Raw genomic sequence first — 18,833 nt, 5'->3', positions numbered from 1 at the left:
GCAACTGGGCCCGAGCCGTCCAGCAGCAGCACGGGTGATGCCAGCCTTTCCTGCAGATGCAGTCAGAGCAGGCTGCAGCGTGGTCTCCAGCTGAAAGACAACGAGAGCGTGCAGCTGCCAGTGTAGCCGAGGTGTGGAGGTTCCAGCAAAGCCCTGAAAGGCCATAGGCCATGGCCAGGAGGCAGGAGGGCAGGGGCTGGTGGGGATGGGAGGGGCGCCTAGCCACCAGGTCCCCAGGCTCACCCCAGTGACAGCCCTCTGAGCCTAGGGGAAGGAAGCACCTGGAGCTGGGGATGCACAGCGAGCTCTGCTCCCATGTCATTCTAGAGGGGTTTTGGACAAAACAGTGAAGCAGAGAACAAAGTTAAAACCACCCAGAGCCAGTGGAGCTCCCAGAGTGTAGCACAGGATCCAAGGGCACTGGGGCTTTGCCTTGCTCTGTCCCCACCCTACCCACCCCTGCTCTCTACTGGACCTTAATCTCCAACATTCCCTGGAGGACCTCTCCACAGTGGTGTAAGCCAGCCCGCGTCCTGTTCAAGGACAGCTTTCCTCTGCCAACGTGGGGCAAGTACCACCTCGCACCGAGGAAATGCCACCCACAGCTTTGGGTGAGACCCCCTCCCAGGCTGGTCCCACAAGTGTCCACAGTGGAACACGAGCAGCTCTGTCTCCTCCCTGCAATGCAGGGCTAGTCTGACCCCTAAGAGAGGGCTGAGCAACCTTCTGCGCTGGCAGGATGTGAGGCCTGGCTCGCCAGGAAGCCCAGCCCTTAGATCCAGGCCGCCCCTGGCCCACTGGCTGCTCCATGGGGCTGGAGCATGGCCTTGGGGCTCCACCCCATGTTCACCCTCTCCTGTCCTCGAAGCTGAGTCCTGGGCTCCCATCTGAAGCCACCAGGACCTCCTGGTGGGCCCAGCACCGGGTTCTCAGCTGGGTGCTGCCCCTCCTGGCTCTCCTGCTGCCCTTCCGTCAGAGGGTCCCTTCTCACCAGGGACATCCACCCCCTTCTGAGCCTGACTCGGTCTGAGGCCCCACAGTGTCAGCCTTTAGCCATGCATGGTCCTGGATCCCTGGACCTGCCCAGCAGGGCTGCACTTTGACAAGCCAGGGTGCTTCAGGGGGTCCCCAGAGTAAGACAGGGGAGTAGGCCTAGGGCCATCGGCGGTAGCCTCAACTCGCCGAAAAGGCAGCGCCTGGGTTGAACCCCAAACACAGGCGGAACTGAAATATCTGAGGACAGGGCCCGGGAGTCTGCGTGGTAGCGGATTTCCCAGGTCATTCCTTCAAAGTTCACAGGCAGATAAATTTCATACTGCGAAATCATATAAGCAAAAAATCACAAATTATTGTAGTAAATTTCTGTAGTAAATTATTCCATTATTATTCAATTATAAATTTCATTACACTGATTGTGAATTATTATATACTGCTCTGTAGAAGGCAGCATACAGAAGTAGGTGCTGTTAGGCGCTATAACGTGGGGTTTTTACTCTGTGTGCCTGAGATACGTTATAGAAAGGAAACGCTTCTGAGGTGGCTGATTTCACATTTGGCCTCTCTGCCTCACAGCTGCCCCATTCCCAGAGCATCTGTCTTTGATTTACACACACACGCACACACGCACGCACACACTCTTGCACACACGGGTTGTATGTGATTATTTCGTATTTGAGCTTCTGCACAAATGGTCTCTTTGGTTTCACTCCGCAGTTTCCTTTTTCTCCTCCAGCCCATGCTCCAAGACCTCTCTGACGAGACCGGGCCCGTGTCACCATCTTCGGGTGCATGGGGTCCCGGGGTGGGTGGGCACTGCTGAAGCCTTGGTGGGTGCTAGCGCTTGCCTCTGGGATGTCCCCCAGCCGCCCATGTGTTAGTAAAGACTTGGTGCCCAGTGTGGATCTCGGGTGTCAGTGGGAACTGAAGAGGGCGCCCTCCTGGCAGGGCACCATGGGACCCTCTCTTCCTTGTCCTCTCTGGCTCTCCAGCCACAAGGTCAGCATGCCCGTTGTGCCGGGCACTTCCTGAGACACACAGCCTTGCCACAGGCCCCAAAGCAACAGGAACAACCAGTCTGTGGGCCCAGTAACTCTTGTCTCTGTAAGTTGATTATCTCGGGTGTTTGTCACATTGAGCTGGGGCACACAGTTGACATTGAGGTCACTTATAATTTTTCTGCTCACACAAGTGACGCTCTAGTGACGAGGCTTGAGTGTACCTCCGTGTGCCAGGTGTGGGGGCTCCTTTAGCGCAGAGACAGTGCGGGGCTGGAAAGTGGAACCCCCAGTTCTGGAAGGACATTTTAAATGGGAACTGCTACTGCCAAAATAGGTGCAGCTCCGCCATCCTTTGTACCCTTCCTTCTGCACACTGGATCTGCTAATTAGCATCAGGCCTAGGAGTGGGCGCTGCTGGGCAGGCCTGAGGCTGAGCAGGCCGGGAGTGCATCTTCCTCGGGGTCAATTCCCACACACAGAGGCCACGGTGGCTGAGGAGAACGCTCAGTGCTAACCTGGAGCCTGTGCTCCTTTCATGGCCCTCCACACCCAGTCTTTCCTGTTAGGAGTCAGAGGGGACTCCGTGAGGACAAGCAAACCTTAGCTGGTCATTCCAGAGAAGGCAGCTTCTCAGAGAAAGGAAGAACAGGAGAGCACGGGGTGGTGGGTGCTAGTGTAACTCACTCCCCTCACCTACCACAGCTCCCAATCATTTTCAGAAGTCTACGGTTCCACCCTCTTGCTGCATTACTCTGTTAGGTGAAGTCTTGAGGACAGCAGGTATTTCTTTAACACCTTAGCAAGTAGGATGGTTAGATTTGGGGTCTTAATTACTGGGCTTTTGGATCTTGAAAGTCATTTATTTATTCAACTTCTCAGTATATTCACTATAAAAGAGTTGCTGAGTAATCTCCATGTGTAAGTCATCGAGGATGCAGTGGTCGAAGACGGACTCCCTGCCTCAGAGAGGAGCTTGCACGCTAGAGTGAGAAGAGACAACTGTGACGGTACCCTGGAGGAGCCCAGAGGGGTGAGCCGCGGTCACAGGTAGAAAGCAGACTGCCCAGTTCAGACAGGACGTCGGCCAATATGACACGAGGGCAGAGAGGGAAGCACTGGCGGACAGGGACCAATGTCTGGTCTGGATTTCCCCTGCAGTGGCTGGTTACTTTGAAGGGAATCGGAGAAAAGGCAGCTCTTCCCTGAAGGTGGGCTGGATGGAACAGTCGAGTGGGACCCCTGGTGAAGTCCAGCTCGAGCCATCAGGGAAGACCTAGCTTGTCGGAAGTCAGGAGTGGATTGTCACACATACCACAGTGTATGCCGTGGCTTTGAGGCCAAACTCAAGAAACATGTAAACCCATTAAGTCTTTTACTGACTCAGTAAATTAGAAGCTGGAGCAGAAATAAAGGAAGAGGTAATAGTTCTGAAAATATGAGTGCTCAGGATTTTACTTATCATCATCATCATTATTATTATTAATAAAATAACACCATGCTTTTTGTTGTGTGATTATTGGTCATCTCTCCTCTGCCTAAAACAATTTGAATGACGTCTTCTGGGAGGATCCCAAAGCGTCATGGTAGAGAACACTGTCGTGGGAATTGGCATTGGGGTGGTGGATCGGATAGGGCACATTTGGCACCAGTAAGGAGGAATATTGCCACAACAAAGAAGACTTCTGGAATCAGGCAGGAGACTCAGAAGTAGCACTGGACAGGAGGTGGAAGTGAGAGGTTCTCAGATATGAATGGTTTTGATTTTAAGGTAGCTCTCCTGGGACCCCGAACGTTCACAAGAGTGAGGCAGACCCCCGAATGGCTCTCTGTCTTCCTGTTTTGAGGTGGGATCTCTTTCTCCCACATATGGTCCCATTACTTTTGTGTGTGGTGGGGGGGGGACAGAGTCTTATCATATAACTGGGCTGGGCTACAGCTCATGGCGATCCTCCTACCTCAGCCTCCTGAGTGCTACCATTGCAGGTGTGCACCACCTCACCCAGCTTGGTCCCACTGTTATGACACCACGGGCCAAGACGTCCTCCCAGACACCGCTGATGATGGCACCTTGAGTGTCCAGAGTGAGTCAGCCTGCCTCAAGTGTTTCCTTACGGTAATGAAAAGCAAATATACCTGGGAGTCCCTCATTAGACAAGAACGTGGAAGGTATACTGGGCAGAAGGATGAGCGGTTCTAAAGAACTCCTAAAATCCTGTGCTTTAAAGTACGGTTGCCCGGCATTGCTTTGTGTCCTGGATTTGTGGCTGTAGCATTTGCTTCAGCTTTCATGGAAATAACACCATGAAGTAAGGAGCTAGAGTTTGGGAGCTTTGACGGGATTTTGCATTGCTTTCTCATTTTGCTGCCATAAGCATCCAAAATGCAGGAAGATAAAATGATCACCTTACAAAAAACCTTTTTATACAAAATATTCAACCATACCAAGAAATTGGAGACAATTATGACTGAACCTTTTTAGCTATGACTTGACTTTGTTTCCTCTATCCCACAACGGTGTGTAATTTTTGTCTTCTGTTGAAATATTTTAAAGCAAATTGGGGGACATCATTTCATGTCATCCATAAATATTTCTGTATCTGTATCAAGAAAGAACTTTTTAAAAAATATAATTATAATAACATTAGCCTGTGGTATAACATCCAAAGCATATTAAAATCATCCTAATTAGCTCAAATAACAAATTTATGCTTGTTTTGTTCAAAGCAGACTCCAAACACAAGCCACACGTGGTATTATACAGAAAGGATTCCTAAGCTTCCTCTCCCCTACAGCACTTTCTTCCCCTTGTCTGTGGCTGTACCATTCGCATGAGCCGAGGGAGAGAGGAGCCAGTAGTTCCCGCAGCCAGTAGAGCTGGCTAATGTGTCATTTAATTTGTTCTTCCATTTTTCTGTACCCTGGATTTCCCCTAAATTTCATTCTTTTTAAAATAGAGGTTTTTGTTTTGTTTTGCTGGAAAAATTCATAGAGAGGCTATGCACTTCTGATTGTCCTGCTTCTAGAGATATAAAAATATTGAGCGATGCCCTGAGGTGTTGTCAGTCTGTCCGCCCATCTACCGACAGACAGCTCCCTGTCATCCTCACACCTGACAGTTGCTGACAGCCACTGACTTGCTCCTTATCTCCTCAGCTGTGGCAAAGGGCGGTTCCCTAATGCTGCCTTTCCTTCCCCTCCGTCTCTATTAGCTGAGGTTCTTCTGAAAGAGCTCCTTGCCTTTTCTCTGAAAGGCAGTTCATACAAGAAAGGCAGGATGAGTGCTCGATTCCTTCCCTTCGCCATTTTTGGACTAATTTTAATACTGTAGTCATTGCTCTTTTTTCTTGTACGAGGGATCGAACGCCGGTCCTTGCGCTGGCGAGGCAGGCCATGGCACCACTGAGCTGAATCCCCGGCCCCAGGCCCCAGTCGTTGCTCTTTTGATATTCAGGTTGCCCCTCCTTGGCCAGCGAAAGTCCCCCAGGTCAGATTATGGGTCCCTTTGACCCGCCCCAGTGGGCTTCTCGACATGGCTCTTGCCTTAGCAAACGAAGAGCACTCACACCGTCTTTCTGAGACATTAACTAGACTTCGAGAATCCTCACTGTGCCTCCGCTTTCTTGCCTCTCAGGAAAAGCAATGGTTCGTTTTAGTTGGGTCAGATAGGAATGCTGCCGGCTGTAAGTAAGCATAGACCTCGGCCCTCCGTTTATGCGCAGAACAGGGAGTCTGGAGAAGGCAGCTACCAGCGTTTTCTCAGCAGCTCGAGAGGGCCAGAGCCAGCATCGCTGTGACTCTCCTGGCCTCTCCATCGTGGCTCTGGGATGGCAGCCCTTGCTCCAGGCATCATGCCCACATTCAGGACAGAAGGGAAGGGGTGGCCAGAGCCAGCTGCAGCTGTCTTTTTATCTGAGAAAAACAAAAGCTTTTCCCAAACCTGCTGCCCCATCCCACAGCTGAATCCCACCCAGATCCATTGGCCAGAACCAGATCATAGCCCAGCACCTCTCACGAAGAGGCCGTGAACAGTTAATCCTGCAGGTCCCCATTACCCAGGAGGGCAGGGGTCAGGAAGGAACTGAATTCAGGGATACTATTTCTAGGAGACCAGTCTTGGTGTTTTTATCCTGCCTTTATTAACGTTTGTCTAACACTGCTGACTCTGAGGCAGAGCAGCAAAGCGGAAAGTGAGCTGAACGAGTACATCTTCATTTGAGAGGTTGCCCTCGGGAAGCAAGTTCAGGTGTGTGGACACGGATGCCTGGTGCCCGTCTCAACCCTGCGCAGGCATCAGATGCCAACCTCCGCTGCAGGGTCCTCATGTGTGCAGGGGACAGAGCAGTCGCACCTCCGCCGAGGCAGACACCACATCTGCACTGTAGGGATCCCTCATGACAGCAGCCTTCCTCTGCCCTGGCTGTGTATCAGCGGAGGCTGCCCAGCTTCACACGGTTGTGGCAGAGGGCAGCATTGGTGCTGGCGTTCAGCACCGAGCTTCCTCCACACCCACTGACACGTGTCCACTGCCTGAGCACCCAAGTCCTGCTGCCCTGCTCACCCTAGCTCCTGTCTGAGGAACCCTACCCAGACCTCCCCCCAGGCTAGGCCTGGCCCAGCAGCAGCCTAGGGCCCTCCTGCACCTGCACCAGGACCATCCACTCTATGTCCATCCACGGGGTGACCATGTGGCTGCAGTTTTTAAAATACTCTGAATATCTCCTATAGGGGAAGAAAGAGACACTTGCCACTATTCTTACTGGTCATTTCTCTTGGCTGTCCATGTAGTTAAAGAGCAAAAGGGGAGTAAATGATAACTAACTAGGGAAAGGCTAATTATTAAGTTTTTTTTCTAGAAAATTTGAGCTGCTTTTTGTTTTTTCCTCTTTAATATTCATTCTGCAAGTGAAAGAAGTTCAAGAAAGAACTCACTCTGCGTGATTCCACTCACAGGAAGTTGAAGAGGAGGCAACATTTGTAACATCTCTGTCATAAACGTCAGGTAGTTAGAGTGGGTACTTGACAGATGGATACTGATGGGATACCCCCAAGCCCTCCCTGGGTGCACTGAAGGATACATCGCCACCAGCCTTGTCCTCCCCTATGTCCATTTCCTGGCCATGTGTAAGTGCCTCCTACATGTTGCCTGCTCACTAATTCAGCAACTGCACCTGAGCATTCACTACCAGCTGGGCACGTGCCAATCCAGCGTCACAGATTCACAAATTCCCCAGCCAGGCCTGTAATTGGGGATGTTGGCTTGGTGTGAAAGACAGGTGAACCAGAGGAGCTAGACCCTGGCTAGCAGGAGTATATGGAGAACCACTGTTCCGTTCTAGCAGACATTAGAAATTTAAATCTCCAATGACAAGATCTTTCCATTTGTTAAAAGAATTCAGAAATCTCGAATTTTATTTTTCAATATTAACTCTGCAAGGAGGCAGGACTTGTAACCATGGTGGAGTAAAACTTGACACAGCCGTATTCATTTTCTAACACCACCTAACAAGTGACCACAGTCTCAGCAACTTAGCCTTAGCAACATATGGTTCTGTTGGGCAGATGTCCAGCTGCCCGGACCACGTTCTCTGCCCAGTGCCTCCCCAGGCTGAAATCACATAATGGCTGTTATCTTGAGGCTCCAGGAAACAATCTGCCACCAAGCTCAGTCAGGTTGCTGGAAGAATTCAATTCTTTGCAGCTGTAGGACTGAGGTCCTGCTTTTTAGCTGTCGACTGGGGATCATGTAGCTTCTAGAGGCTTCATTCTGGTCCTATCTGTGTGGGCCCTCCATCTTCAAAGCAACGGTACATGGGTTCTTCTCATGCTTTGAGTTTGTCTAATTTCCTCTTCTGCCCACAAACCGTAGAGAATTCACTGTTGCTGCAGGGCTCACGTGATGAGAGTAGATCCTCAGACAGCTTTCTGCTGTATCACATGATCATGGCATGAAATCCCCATCTGCTGTTCAAGGGTTCACCCTTGTTTGAAGGGAAGGGCAAATTTCTGGAGATTTTTATACCTACTCTCAATAATCGATAGAATAGCTACCAGAAAATCACCACGATTAAAGAAAACTTGAACAACCCCATTCACCAACAGGATCTAACTGATACAGATCACCCCATCCAGTAACAACAGAATGCGCACTTCTTGTTTTTAAACTATATTGTATTAGTGTCTATTAATTTTACAAAACATTGGGTTTTAAGGCAGTATTTTCATACACGCATGTATTTTAATCAGATCCATCTTTCCTATTAGCCCCCCTTACATTCCCCTTCCCTTATTTCTTTCCTCTTGTCTAGTAATAGTTTCCCTTCTACTTTCACACCATTTGTTTTATGTTCCCACATACTACGGAGAACACGTGATACATGTCTTTCTGAGTCTGGCTTATTTTAATATGAAGATCTCCAGTTCCATCCATTTTCTTGCAAATGACATACTTCCCCTTCTTTACAGCTAAATAATACTCCATTATATATTATTCACATTGTAATGTATAATGTATACATAAAATATAATGCATTTCCTTTATCCATTCATCTCTTGATGGACACCTAGGCTGGTTCGTTCCACATCTTGACTACTGTGAATTGTACCATGATAAACACAGGGATGCAGGTATTCCTAGAGGATGCTGGCTTTAGTTCATTTAGGTCTAGACCAAGGAGTGGTATAGCTTCGTCATATGGCAGTTCTATTTTTAGGTTTTTTGAGGAATCTCCATAATGATTTCCATAGTGTCTGTACTAATTTGCATTCCCATCAGCAGTGTAGAGTTTCTTCACCCGGCATCCTCGTCAGCATTTATTTTTACAACATACATATTCTTTCCAAGTACACATAGGGCATTCTTTAAGATAGGCCATAAAACAAGTCCAAATATTCTTAAGAAAACTAAAATCGTCAAACTGTTCTCTGAAAGTGACAGAAAAAAAAGAAAAATCAATAACATAAATAACTTAGTGAAATTCCCAAATATTAGGAAGTCAAACAACGTGCTTCTAAGCAGCCTATGAATCAAAGAAGAACACATGGTCTTAGAAAATACTTGAAAGGAATGGAAACCAAAACACACCTGATCAAAACTGAGGAGATTTGGCTAAGAAAGATTTCAAGGTCAATTTACAGATTTTAATGCCTAATTCATAAAAGAAGAGTTTCAAAAGAAGAGTAAGTTAAACCCCAAACAAATGGAAGATAGGAAATAATAGATATCAGAGTGGAAATCAATAAAAACAAAAATAATAGAGAAAAACAATGAGAATAAAACTTGATTCTAGAAGAAAACAAAATGGATAAACCTTTAGCTAGCCTGATGAGGGAGAGAGTGAGCTCCCAATGACAGAAGACCTATCATTATCAACCCAACAAAAATCAAAACTTTTAAGGATATGTTATTTTAACAACTTATGGCGACAAATTAGACATCTTAAAAGATACACATTCCTAGAGACAGATAAATACATCTAATTTAAGAAGAACTAGAGATACTGATCACAGATATTCCTCGTTTAACAACCGTTTGGACTTATGACATGTCATTTTTTGTACAGTTCTGTAGATCTTGTTTATAGAACCTCGAATGTCTTTTTTTTAAAGCTATGTCTTTCTAGTTCGTTTATACAGCACTGTAAGTTTTGTTGACTGTGCTGTACAGCACTATAGTTTTATGTTGTTATAAATTATAGTACCAAATAAAAGCAAAGTCACCACGCTGGAGTTTCCATTGACCATTACTTTGTTCTGAATACTGTAATTTACTTACTATATACCAGTGGTGGTGAACCTATGGCACACATGCCGCAGCTGGCTATTTGTTATCAAATAGCTCTAACAGGTTCATCATCACTGCTACAATTCCTCATTTATCAATCATTTAACGACCTACTCACATGACCAGAACTCCATCATTAAACAAGGAACATAGTAAGAAAAGAAACTGAATTAGTAAGTTAAGTCTTTCAGTTCTTGTTGGCAACAATCAGAATTATTTCACTCACATGAACATCAATCCACACACACATACAAACACACTGGGCTTTAAGTGACATTTGGGATTTAAAAAATGTGAGGAAATGTTAACTGATGCCAAAGAGGTGATTAGAGAAAGTCGATAAACTCTTTAGGCCATTCCAGGGAAGGATTAGTTTGGTAACACTTGGCATGAAGCTAGGATTTAGGACAATACATGTATTAACATACAAAATTAAAAATGTAAAAATCACTTAAATAAATATCAAAATACTTGAAATTGAGCTATATGTGAGTATGTTTTAAAAAATATATTTATTGTCTTTATTTACTTTTGCTGCGCTGGGGACTGAAACCTGGGCCTCACATTTTGGCATTGCTCTACCACTGAACTATATTCTCAGCCCTTAAATTTAAAAAAAAATTACGAAAACAAACAATCCTTAGAGAAGATAACCTTGTTACACATGCTCCTTTGGAGAGAGTTCCAAAGTAAAAATGGCAATTTTTTTCATGAGTCTGCTTGATTTTCACATCTTGATCTAATTTGTTGCACCTCCCTGGTTTCCTTCCAATAAACAACTCCTTCTGTATATCAGTGGCATTATGTTGTTTTTTGAGATCTGAATCACAGAGACTCTAATGCAAGTGTGCATGTTCCATCTTGTCACTTTGTACAGTGCTGTATATCTAATTAAAGCTTCTTACAGGTCCATAAAAAGACCTAACATGAAAAAAGCAAAGTGTGTTGGAGAAAGCCCCAGGGCTGATTGGAGAAGGGGTTTCTTCATTAAAATAGGCACATGTGCTTCAATGCAAAGCTAAGTAATAATATATTAATTTGTGCTCGAATGTTTTAAAATATTGCCCAAGCATAACCAGATCATGCTAACTGATTTACGGTATGGAACCGGAAATGAGTCCTGTTCTTGCCAGCTGCACGCAGCATCCCAAGAAATACTGTGGATGAATAAATGATTTACCACGCAGCCTGCACCGTATCCTCCTCTCTGGAAGAGAATTGAAGCTGACTTTGTTTAAATCAATTTACTATTTTGCCCTTCTCATTTATTGTTTTGCTCTTTTAAACTGTTTTTTTCCTTGGAGGACAAAGTCTGAGTCATACAGCAGCAACAGAAACACTCTATTTTTGAAGGGCTTAGGTATTATGGGTATTGTTGTGTAGTCATAGTTATTTCTCCCGAGGCTGACCTGGGGGTCAAGGCTCTCAACCACTGGAAGCTCCGGAGTGACCACCGGAGTGGTGTGACTGGCTGTAGGATTCCCTGACTAGTAGTGAGCCCTCCTTGAGGGAAAAGTGCATGGTCTTCCATCAAAAGAATGAATTCCACAGATCCAAGTTAGGAGCTCTCGCTTCATATGATGCTACCTCAGAATTTCCACATAAAGAGATTACCCTTGAGGCCGGGATGTAGCTCAATGGCACCGAGATTGCGTGGCAGACTGCCTGGCAAGCGCAATGTTCTGAGTTGGATTCTCAGTATTAAAAAAAAAAAAGATTACTTTTTTGGGGTCTTTCCAAGTCACAGTGCTCCCAGAGGGGCAGAGGCCCAATCTGAGGTTGCCTGGTGCACCCTGCCACAACAGGAAGTGCCCTTTAACAGAAAACCTTACGTTGTTACCCAAAGTCAAAAGGTTTGAACCTTGCCACAATCCTGTCTTGCTTCCTAATCTTCTTCAGACTTGCAGAGCCATGAGTCTCAAAGAAAAGGCTTTTGACATTTGCAGGTCAACAGCTTCACTAAAGCCACCTAGGTTTCTCTTCTTCATCTGGTCAATTCAACCAGAGTTGGGACACCTCAGCACCTCTTCTCGCCTGGGTCCTTTGCTAGAAGGCCTTTCCTAGAGCGTGGAGAAAGCTTAGGGGCACCTGGAACCCCGGGGAGCTGGTGCCCATGGCAGCCTGGCTTCCGGGAGCAGGAGTCTCTCTCTAGCCTCTCCTGGGGAGGCCAAGCCCTCTTCCGGGGCCGCCCGGCCTGGCAACCACGCTGCCAAGCCATCCAAGGTCTGGATCAGGCCTGGCGCGATCTGAATCCCGGACACCTCGCCGCTGCCGCCTCTCCCATCGTTTGCAGAGCTCCTCCGGCCTCGTGGGGTCGCCTGCTGACCTTAAGGCCAGCGCCGCCTTCAGACGCGGGCCGCTTTCTTTTTGTTTAAATAGCAACAAAATCTGCAAAATTCCTTCAAATTGGGTTCTCAAAGAAAGAAACCGAGAAGAAAAATGTGCTGTGTACACAGACGCACACACAGCCGCCTCGGCTAACCCAGGGCGGGAGGCCGGGTGAACCCCACAGGGCAAGGTGCTGGGGCTCCTCCCACCCGAAGAGCCGTCCTGCGCGGACGCCGCCGCTTCCCTCGAATCTCCGCCGACAGCCGGAGCTCCGTCTTCCCAGCCATTGTCCCGCGACCCGGCGCTTCCCGCTCCGGGGCCCACGTCCTCCTCGGACGCCTCTCCCTCTTACTTCGCGGGCCCGCAGGTACGGCCGGCTCCGCCCCTCCCCGCCCCGCTCCGCTCCGACCACGCCCCTCCCCGCCCACGCCCGCTCGTCACGGTGACACGCCGCCCGCGCATGCGCAGCGCGGCGTACCCCCTCCCCGCGCCCGGTCGCTCGCTCGGTATTATGGTTTGCGCTGGGTGCGGGGTTCCGGCGGCCGGGAGGGAGTTGTCGGCGCCGCGGCCGCTGCGGACGGACGCCCGCCTGCCGGCTAAGGTAGGGGCGGGCGCGGCGCGCGGCGGGGCCGGGGCGCGGCGGGGCCGGGGCGCCGGGCCGGCCTCCCCGCCTCACAGCCGCCGCGGTAGCCGGGCCAGGCGCCCGCCGCGGGCGGAAAGTAAGTTGCGCGCCCCGCTCCCCGGCTCAGAGGACGCGGCCGGCTGCGGGCCCGGGCGCGCGGCCTGGCGGGCGGGGCAGCACTGCGGCGGCGCCCGAGGCCCTGCCCTTGCGGCCGCGGCGGGATTGCGGCACCTCGGAGGCCCGCGCCCCGCCCGGCGCTCCGCGCCGGCCGCCGCTCTGTGTGCGGCTCCCGTGGGCCCGCTCGTCCGCGGGTCCCGAGACCCGGCCGGCGGCCGCGCACGATGCCGAGGGGCTGTTGTGGGCGAGGGCAGCGGGGTGAGGAGAAGGGAGCCGGGCGCTCTCGAGGGAGAGCGCGGTCCTGGGGTTGGGGACCTGGGTTCTGCTCTGCAGCCTTCGCCTGTTGATTTCTTTCCGGCCCGGTGTACGAAACCTCATCCGCTCGGACCGGACCGGGACCCAGCACGCTGGCAGCCTTTAAGCTGGAGCTGGCGCCTGGAGCTGTGCTGTTCCTGACAGTCAGATCTGCGGTGGCCCTCAGCTTCCTAGGGAGTTTTGGTCAAGTGCAGTATGGGGGGAATTCAGCAGTGGGTTTCCAGATCCGTGCTCGCCTGAAGATACAGGACCTTCCCACCTGTCAGGTTACTTTCTTTCACTTCCCTTTAATGAAGCACAATCTGAAAGTCTTAGCTGTGGCGAGGCTGACTTAAGGCGTTAAGCATTGTGTCAGGCTTAAAGTGGAGAAAGGCTTGCAGGTTATGGCACTGCAAGTGCTGAGCGCCCTGTTGAATCTCCACAAGTTCCTGTCTAACATGGAAAGCCTCAGTTTGGGTTCCTCATAGTACAGGCTCGCTATGGCCCAAATCAGTCTTTAACTGATCAGAATGTGTATCGGTGTACTCTAAAGCCTGGGCTGTCAAGGCTTATGTAATCAACTTGTTAATTTATAATCTTGTTACATTGCTTTCCAGATTTATAAAATCGTCCCCTTAAGGAAATCTGTCTTCAACGTCTGCTTAAATACTTCTCTTGGAATTGGATTCCCGAAGAGGAATATACTGTACAAGTAGTGATTAAAGTGTACTAATTAGACAACGTTGCCTTATTTTAAAGAACACCAAATACATACCGATTCTTTTATCCAACTAATTGTCCCTGGGAAGAAAACAGGTGACATTCCCATTTTACAGAGCTAGAGGTGAGAGAAATTACATGACATTCCCAAGGTCATGTAGTGAAGCAGTGTAGAAAATCCAGTGCAAGGTGCTAACTTTGCTGAATACTCCCATCTGCAGTACTTTCAGAACAGGAAACTTTGAGTGCCGTCTTCCAATTTTTAAAATTTACATAATTTATTTCATTTTGTAAACAAAGATTATTCTCATCCTAATAATTTTTTCCTGTTTTAAATTTTTCTGTATTATTGCAGTTATTTCCATTAGTTTAAAACTTACTAAAACTCAAGTTGTACTAATTTTTATTTTTACTTTTCTAGACCAAAACACAAATTGGGTCTTTATGGTTCAGATTTAATCTTTAATCAGATTTCTTTAAAAGAAAGACTTAAATGTTCTTATTAAGGGCTGGAGATTTAGCTCACTGGTTCCGCCGCCTGCCTCGCAAGCGCAAGGACCTGAGTTTGATCCCCGGTACCGAAAAAAAAAAAAGAATAAATGTTCTTATTAAAATCGAAGGGCAGTCATAATATTTTTACTGTTCACAGGAAATAGTGTTCACCTAAACTTTACTGAGGGTGCTTCCTTCCTATGGAAAGTGAAACCAAATAGAAAAATGTTATCTTTGGAGATACTGAGCAGCCATGGTCCCTAGCACTGATATAAATAAAGCATGGTTAGGAAGAACCTGCGGAAGTGGGATCTGTGAGCAGCCTGGCTTGCGGCCATGGTTGAACTGGTCTTGGAGGGTAGGTTAGGTTTCCAGGCAGGGAAACACTCTTGGGGTTGAGGAGGGATGAAGCGGTCAAGTGGCAGGAAAACAACTCAGGTCTGAGTGCGTGAAAGGAAGTTAAGGTAGAGAGGATGAAGCTGTTGTCCAAAGCATTTGCAGAGGAGGGAGAGGGATGGGGTGCTAGCTCTGGGTGAAGAGGAGGCTTTTTTTTTTGGTACTGGGGATTGCACTTGGGACCTTGCGCTTTAGAGGCAGGCAGCAGAACCACTGAGCTAAATCCCCGGCCAAAGGGGAGGTTTTGGTTTTGATTGGGAAGAGCCATTGTCAAATCCCTTGCACTTAGTGGTCTCTGGAGTGAGCGCTGTGAGTGTGTTGTCCATTCTGGATGAGCTGAAACTGAGCTGTTCACGAGACGATCATTTCTGCGCCTGCTTTTCTGCACATCTGCCTCGGGTTGTGGCCTTACCTCACTTGGGAAACCATTGCTCACCGTCAGTGGAGAAGGACCCTGTCTCAAGAATGCCCCTGGTCTTCCCTCCCTGAACTCTTGTCTCTCTGCTGCCCCTTCCAGAACCTCTCGAGAGCCTGGCTTGGCAGCACCAGTGTTTGGCCTCTGCTCAGGTTGGCTCTTCCCTAACCAGCCAGGCCTCCGGCCCTCCCTCGTGCTCTCCAGTCTGCCGTTGTGTGAGTGCGCCAAGGCCTGGAGAGTGCAAGGACATCATCCACCCGTGGGACGTGGTGCTGAGTGCTGGAGCGTCTCCAGGCACAGAGCAAGCTGGGCCTCCTTTCTGTGCATCTCCCAGAGGCTTGGGTCAAATGCCTGGGCCCTTAACATAGGGTACAAAGTCTGTGCTCCAGAAGCGCAGTCAGATCACAGCCTTCCTGGCCTGAGCCTCCCAGCTGTCCACAGGCAGTCAGTTCTCATCAAACCCAAAGGACGGGCAGCTCCTCGAAGGCCAAGACCACTTCCTAGTCTCATGCACTTGGACTGGAGTGATGCCTGACAGAGCCTGCACCCTGAAGTGCTTTAGAATGCAGATCTTTGGTTTATTTTTATGAGTCTGTTAATAGAACCATGTCCATTTTGATATAGCTAGGTTGGGTCTAAAGTTTTAATCTTACAGTTTTAGAGCTAGACGCAAACCTGCCCTATGCTAGCACGGCAGTGTAGAGGCTCAGGAAGTGCTTGCCGCTCTCTGTCTTCCCAGTCTGAGAATGGCACACCAGCTGCGGTCTCCACCAGGGCTTGTTAGAGTCCCTGCCTCCCTCGGCCCCCTGGGCACTGCCCATTTGGATCCTGCTTCTGCAGTGAGTCTCAACAGCTACCTCTTCTCCAGTGCCCAGACACTGGCTGCCCTCCCTCTGAGCCACTGAGTCACCGTTCACCTGGAGACGTCTCCCGAAGTTACTTCCCTTACCTGTCTCCAGCTCTGGTGTTGCCCTTCCAGAATGATTTGTTAAACCATCATCCCTGATTGCTGTCCCCACTCAGGGCTTTTTTGGGGCCTCAGACACTGGCCTCCCTTTGTTTGCTGGACAGCTAGTGTCTGCTTTGGGTGGATGCTGTATTTGAGGCCCTAGAATGGAGCTGAGTAAAACTGACATGCCCTTGTGTGGACTGACCCTGCCATTTGATCTGGTGGAGGAGCAGGTCACCCGCCCCATCCATAGTCACAATAATTACGGGACCCTGCACTTGTCACCATGATGGCTTGGTGCCATAAATGGGTGCAGGGAGTTCCTTCGAGGAGGGAAGGGGAGAGGCCTGGATGATCAGGATGGTGACCTTTAAGATAGGCCTTAAAGCATGCGTAAGGGCATCTGGCTTTTTATTTTTTCTTACTGGGACTGAATCCAGAAAGCACTGAGGTCTTTTTACTTATTTTATTTTGAGATAAGGTCTTGTTAAGTTGCCCAGGCTGACCTTGAACTTGTGATCCTCCTGCCTCAGCCTCCCAGAGTGCTGGGATGACAAGTGTGTGCTGCCATGGCCAGCTGGCTGGTATCTGGCCTGAACCTACTGGCCTGACCTTGTCTTCAAAGTAAGCTCTCTCAGTCTCTTTACTGGAGAGCCTCTTTCCACCATTGCAGTTTGAATTCCTAGTTCACAGACGTGAAAATTTCTCTAGGCTGCCTTTGGTGAATGCTCCAGGGCAGATTGAGGATAAAGAGCTCTTACTTGTTCCTGGACGGGGTGGCAGACACCAGACTTTCCCGGCCTGTGGAAGTGATCGGGGCCAGTTTGCTGGCCAGTGGGAGGAGGGCACTGATAACTGAGGTGGGGAGCCCCATTTCTAGGCCTCTGCAGGGGAGAGATGTGGGGAAAGGCCAGTTCTGCAGAGGTGAGGAAGTCCACCGGTATTTTGGACACCACTCAGTCCTCTTGTGCGCTGTCCCCCAGGTGGTGGGTACTCCAGTTTCGTAGGTGGACTCTGTGCCTGGCCATAGAAGTCAGGGACCCTCGGCGCTCTGGGCCCTGGAGCCCTGTGTGACAGTTGCTCTGCATGTTTGCTGAGTGAGTTTGATCACTCCTAAAGCGTGCCTCCAGGGCAAGACAGTAAGAAAAGCTGCCCTGTGGGTCTTAGGACTGCTGCTGTCCGGTCCCTAGGTTCCCTCACCTTGTGTATGCACGTACCTCTTAGGCCACAGGTCTTCTGCTCTGTGTTGCATAGCTGGGACAAATATTTGAATAATGTGTCACTTGGTTTCATTCTATATTGGGATGACTATATTTTAGATTTCCTAAGGTTTTACAGTATGATTTACCTTATAAAGTTTGTTTTAAATTTAGGACATTATATCGATATAGTCACAAACAGAATATGAAGTCAAAGTATACTATGTTCATGGATCTCTTTAAAACTGCCCTGATAGTGTACAGCCTATTTATTTAGCAGTGAACAAAAGCAGAGTGAACTTTAAGGTTAATTTTAACTATTTTACCTCATTTTCTACGGGTTAACAGTTCTTTATTGGCATAAAGTTTTGTGAATACTGTTAAAGCATTTTGGAATGAGAATATTTGGTCTGCAGTTTCAGGGCTCAATTTTATTCTTTGTTCTCTTCGGTATTTAATAATCTTGGGATGGAAAATACTTTTTCAGAAACAAGTGGAAAGAATGTAAATTGCAAAGTACATTGAAATTGAAGTTTGGGAAGGGTAAAATTTTCAAGTAGTAGAGAGCTTGCGTGAGTTTTTCGGGATGCTTGGTGTTGGCTGTCACTGTCGTGAGACTGCATGCAAACAATCGCAGGAAGTTATTTTCAAAGTGTTGTAATTACTTCAGCCTGTCTTTTGAATGGTTATTTGCCTGTAACTTCCTCTCTCAACTTAGAGAATAGTTTCCAAACATTTCAAAAAGGTTTGAGCAGAATTATTTGTTAATGTTTATTAGGTGAGTCTGGGGTGGCACCGGGGCAGGTGACTCATGGTATATCTGAATTGCAGGAACACCAGAAATGTCAGCATAATTATTTTAGTGCTTCAGTTTCTCTGGGAATTGGACAGGCCTAGGTAAAGGGAAGCAGTGTATTGTCAGCAGGGGGCAAATGCAAAGTCCTGGAGCCCCACCTGGGCAGCTCCAGCTCCTGAGATGCTAATGAGCAGGGCCAGTGTGGTCTGCTGTTGGTGAAAGACGCCCGCCCAGTCCCTCGTCCTGGAGCAATGCATGCGCATGTGCGTGCGTTCTTCCTCAGGGAAACAAAATACTTCATGGACTGTGGAAAATCAGTTTGTACATAAATCTCTTAATGAAGAAGTAAATTGGATGAATACTTATGTACAGAAAGACAAAATTTTAATAACCTCTGCCATTCTTGGATTCCAAAAGCAGCAAATATTCATTGATAAAAATTTTAAAAGAATAGACAAGTAGGAAGAAAACATTCTGTAATGTTACTGATTTAACATCTTGAATTTGTAAGATACATATTTTCATATAAATGGTATCTTTTTAAAAAAATTGAGATGATAAGCTATGAAATTTAGTATATGGATTTTTTTAAACTTGACATTAAGTTGTGAGAACTTCCCCATGAGATTAAAGAGTCTTATGTAGCAGCATAATGTTATTTTGGGTATGCTGTAATTTATTTCACCATTTTTTGTATTGTATGCTTTCACATTATTTCTGATAAATAC

At 48.1% G+C, this 18,833-nt stretch overlaps 1 protein-coding gene and 1 long non-coding RNA gene across 5 annotated transcripts in view; one reads left to right on the top strand and one right to left on the bottom strand.

The window, feature by feature from the left end:
* Positions 1-7,375: 7,375 nt before the first annotated feature.
* On the bottom strand, positions 7,376-12,489 carry LOC110348948 (uncharacterized). Its single transcript, XR_002394614.2, has 2 exons — positions 10,958-12,489; positions 7,376-8,918 (listed from the first exon to the last, which is right to left on the bottom strand). It is a non-coding gene; the product is annotated as an uncharacterized LOC110348948 (long non-coding RNA).
* Positions 12,490-12,548: 59 nt separating this feature from the next.
* Positions 12,549-18,833, top strand: part of Snrk (SNF related kinase) — a 43,166-nt gene continuing 36,881 nt past the window's right edge. The window contains exons 1-2 of one of the 4 annotated variants that reach the window (XM_087186888.1): positions 12,566-12,706; positions 13,756-13,982. The gene's annotated coding sequence lies outside the window, so the exon portion shown is untranslated. Of the gene's footprint in view, positions 12,707-12,912; positions 13,426-13,755; positions 13,983-18,833 lie in introns of those variants that run through there. The other 3 variants (XM_021257658.2, XM_087186887.1, XM_087186889.1) reach the window with 3 other exon arrangements.

Source organism: Heterocephalus glaber, unplaced genomic scaffold (assembly GCF_053883595.1).
Source record: "Heterocephalus glaber isolate CG9 unplaced genomic scaffold, H.glaber_assembly_v1.0 deba00001504, whole genome shotgun sequence".
Classification (NCBI taxonomy): Eukaryota; Metazoa; Chordata; class Mammalia; order Rodentia; family Bathyergidae; genus Heterocephalus; species Heterocephalus glaber.
The sequence above is the reverse complement of the archived record's forward strand: the minus strand, read 5'-3'. Positions and strand labels throughout refer to the sequence as shown.